The sequence below is a fragment of the Rattus rattus genome, chromosome 5 (assembly GCF_011064425.1).
Source record: "Rattus rattus isolate New Zealand chromosome 5, Rrattus_CSIRO_v1, whole genome shotgun sequence".
Lineage (NCBI taxonomy): Eukaryota > Metazoa > Chordata > Mammalia > Rodentia > Muridae > Rattus > Rattus rattus.
The window spans coordinates 51,801,261-51,805,624 of NC_046158.1; the positions used below are offsets into that span (position 1 = coordinate 51,801,261).

General features: G+C 43.8%; 1 pseudogene; it reads left to right on the forward strand.

The window, feature by feature from the left end:
• Positions 1 to 2,510: 2,510 nt before the first annotated feature.
• On the forward strand, positions 2,511 to 4,159 carry LOC116900202 (annotated as a pseudogene).
• Positions 4,160 to 4,364: the final 205 nt, after the last annotated feature.

Sequence of the window (4,364 nt, forward strand, 5' to 3'; positions counted from 1 at the left end):
TCCCAATGAGAGACTGTCTTAAAAAGTAAAGCCAGTAATAGTAATAACAACAACAACAACAACAACCACCACCAGGGTGGCCTCTACATACACATGCAAACGGTGTGTACACACATCTGCACATAAAAAAATGCACACTTTCAATAGTCTGGCAGAATTTTAAACACATAATACTTTATTTAAAGTAAAATGATCAAAAGAAAAAAAAAAGCACTTCCCTTGAAAGCATATTCTTATATTCAAATATGCAAAATGTTTTTATTTGAAGTTGTCTTCCCATTGTGAATAATAAAACCTAAAGAAAAGTTTAAAAAATAAAAAGCTAAAGCAATAGCCTGGAAGCACGTTGACGTCTGTGGGCCATGCTGACACTGGGGACTATGTTAGTGTCCATGGCCCATGTTGTCCTGTTGACCATGTTGAGATCTGAGGTCCATGTTCCCAATGGAGTCCAGGTGAATGTCCATGTTCCATGCTGTAGCCTGAGGCCACGTTGCTGTCCATGGGCTGGACTGCTGCCAGGGAATATACCATTGTCTGTGGTCTGTGGCCCATGCCCTGGAGACCATGTTGACGTCCTGGGCCTGCACAGGGTCTGTGGCCCACAGTTCAGCAAAACCCAGGTGGAAAGTCCACAATCTGTGCTCCTGTTGACTGTAAAGGGTAAGGAAGCTACTCTGAAGTGGCAGTGACGACTGCAGCACACAGTTGAGAAAAGTTCTGTGACAACCCTTATCCCTCCTCCCACCCATACGCAAGTAACAGCTTAGACAGGAAGCCTCAAACAGAACCCTTAAAATGTGTGATAAGGATGCTGAAGTGTAGCTCTCACAACTGTTGGTTTCTGTCAGAGGTGCAAATGAGGAAAGGCTCCGTTTTCTTTAAAGGGCTGGCCACCAGGGGTTTTACCATGCTCTTACCAGTATAAAGGCAGTGCAAATTGGGGGTCTTCTTCTTGTTCTTCTTCTTGTTCTTCTTCCTCCTCTGCCTACTCTTCTTCCTCCTCTTCCTCTTCCTTGTCTTCATCCTCTTCTCCTCCTTCTCCTTCATTTTTACGGGGGAGATCCAAAGTTGGGAGGGTGAACATGGGAGGACCAGAAAGGGAGTGTGGTCATGGTGCATTACGTGGAATTCTCAAATAATCAATAAAAATAATAAGTTGGGGGGGTTGGGGATTTAGCTCAGTGGTAGAGCGCTTGCCTAGCAAGCGCAAGGCCCTGGGTTCGGTCCCCAGCTCCAGAAGAAAGAAAGAAAGAAAGAAAGAAAGAAAGAAAGAAAGAAAGAAAGAAAGAAAGAAAGAAAGAAAAAAAAAAAAAAAAAATAATAAGTTGGAAAAAGTAAAATAATTGAGATTAAAAACTTAATGTCCAGGGTTAACATTTTAGAATATTTATGTCTGAAAAGTAACCAAAGACAAACTTTAGACTTCTAAGAGAGGATTTCAAATTAAAGCTAAATTTGCAATGCAAGCAATGTCAATTAAAAGATGCTAGAAAGATAGCTTCAAAGAGTGACAAGAAAACAACTGTCAGCCTAGAATTGCATATTTATTAAATCTGTCTTCCAGATAAAAGGAAAGTTAAGACATTTACTCAACACACTCCATCATATAGAAATTCTAAGGGATATAGTCCAAGCAGAGGAAAATTGATCCCAGAAACGAAAGAAATTGCTAGCAAAGAAAAATAGTAAATATATAGTTAAGTCTAGATGCTGTTGGCTGTGGACCCTTGACCTAAGCGAGTTCCTTGGGAACCAACTATGTGTCTGAAGTGTGCACACAGTAGGTGTTTAGGAGAATGCTCTGGAAAGCAGCCCCTCTTGAGGAGTACTGGAAGCAGAACTGTCAGCAAAAGAAGTTGAGGGGATATACAGTCCTAAGAAGGGCAGCATCTTACTTCACGAAGAACTGTGGAATGGTGAGGCACCACAATGGTTCCTTCTTCCAGGAAAAGAATTCTTGTTTTAATTTTTGCTTGTTTTTTGTTTTGTTTTGTTTTGTTGTTTTGGGTTCTTGATTGTTTGTTTGGTTGGTTGTTTTAGAGGTTTTCTTGGTTGTTGTTTGGTTGGTGGTGGTTTTATTTTTGTTTTGTTTTGTTTTGGGGTTTTTGTTGTTGTTGTTGCTGTTGCTGCTGGTGTAGCTGTTGTTGTTGTTGTTAAGGGAACCTTTATCTTCCCACACTTCCGTGTATACCAAGAGAATGGGGGAAGACCTTCTCTTTGTCAGAGGAGGAGTCCCAAGGATGGACTCAGTTCTGGGCTTAAAGCTGCTGGTGCTTCACACTCTCCAACAGCAGAGTGGAGGCAAAGCATCCAGAACCCAGGGCAGACTCGAGTGTGCTATCAACCTTCAACACTGCAACACAGCCATTGCAATTGGGAAGAGGTGGCAGTGAGGGGCCCGAGCTCGCGGCTCTCTGGATTCCGAAGCCTCGGGTTGATTCCAGGGAGGAGAATCTGCTGCGGCCGATCCCGCGATATTCCTGACCTCCGCGTGACGTGCCCGCCGCTGTTGGTTGGAGCATTTGACATTGTGCAGCAAAGAAATGGTTATGGAGAAGCCCAGTCCGCTGCTTGTGGGGCGGGAGTTTGTGAGGCAATATTATACTTGCTGACTAGAGCTCCCGAGTATTTGCACAGGTTTTATGGCAGGAATTCCTCCTATGTTCATGGTGGAGTGGATGCCAGTGGAAAGCCCCAGGAAGCAGTTTATGGCTAAAATGATGTACACCACAAAGTGTTATCTCTGAACTTCAGTGAATGTCATACCAAAATCCGTCATGTGGACGCTCATGCGACCTTGAGTGACGGTGTAGTGGTACAGGTCATGGGCTTGCTGTCAAACAGTGGGCAGCCTGAGAGGAAGTTTATGCAAACCTTTGTTCTGGCTCCAGAAGGATCCAAATAAATTTTATGTTCACAATGATATGTTTCGTTATGAGGATGAAGTATTTGGAGATTCTGAACCAGAACTTGATGAAGTGGAAGAGGAACAAGAAAACAGGCAGCCGTCTCCTGGACTGTGCAAGAGAATGCTAACAGCGCTTACTGTGATGCACACCCTGAGACCAATGGCGTAGAGGAGCCTTTGGAAGAATCCTCTCATGAACCGGAACTGAGCCGGAGTCTGAAAAGACTGAAGAGCTGAAACCATAAGCGGAGGAGAGACACTTGGAAGAGCTGGAGGAGAAGTCCGCCACTCCTCCTCCCGCCGAGCCGCTTCTCTGCCTCAAGAACCGCCAAAGCCAAGGGTTGATGCTAAACCAGAAGTTCAGTCTCAGGCACCACGCGTACGTGAACAGTGACCTCGAGAACGACCTGGTTTTCCTCCTCGAGGACCAAGGCCAGGCAGAGGAGATACAGAACAGAATGACTCTGACAACCGGAGAATAATTTGTTATCCAGACGGTCATCAGCTTTTTGTTGGAAACTTGCCTCATGATATTGATGAAAATGAACTGAAAGAATTCTTTATGCATTTTGGAAACGTTGTGGAACTTCACATCAATACCAAGGGTGTTGGGGGGAAGCTTCCAAATTTTGGTTTTGTGATTTTCGATGACTCTGAACCTGTTCAGAGAATCTTAATTGCAAAACCAATTATGTTTTGAGGAGAAGTGCGTTTAAACGTGGAAGAGAAAAAAGACAAAAGCTGCCAGAGAGCGAGAGACCCGAGGTGGCCGTGATGACCGCAGGGATATTAGACTCAATGATCGGGGTCCTGGTGGTCCACGTAGAATTGTGGTTGGTGGAATGATGCGTGATCGTGACAGAAGAGGGCCCCTCCTCGAGGTGGCATGACACAGAAACTTGGTTCTGGACAAGGAACTGGGCAAATGGAAGGCCGCTTCACAGGACAGCGTCATTGAAGTCTCCCTGTTGGCCAAGTTTGGGCAGTGGCACCTAACTCATTTGTGTTTGCGCTCTGGTTAGGTTTGGCTTTGGAATATGACACAGCCTTTTTGATCATTTCTTTGATGTGAAAAGCATCTTTTGGTTTTCAGTTAAATTGAGGTGGACATTATTTCCCCAATTTCACAACAGGATTCATATTGTTAATTTATAAAGCTAGACTTGGAGAATTAAGGATTGAGAGATGACCATATCTTAAACTGTCTACAACAAAATGAACTTTAAAAAAAAGGACACGCCCACTGAGTTCAGGTCATTCAAGTTTTAAAAAAAATCCCTCTGCTGCACATTTTGTTTAAGTGTTAACTGTTTCTGCTATTAATGTTGGAAACACAAATAGTGCAATTTGTGCAACTGGAGAATCTTGCCTTTTTTCTTGGCTTCCCCAACCCCCAACACAAACTTGTCACGTATTCATCAGAATGCACTGTCTGGTACTCTGAAGTCATTAC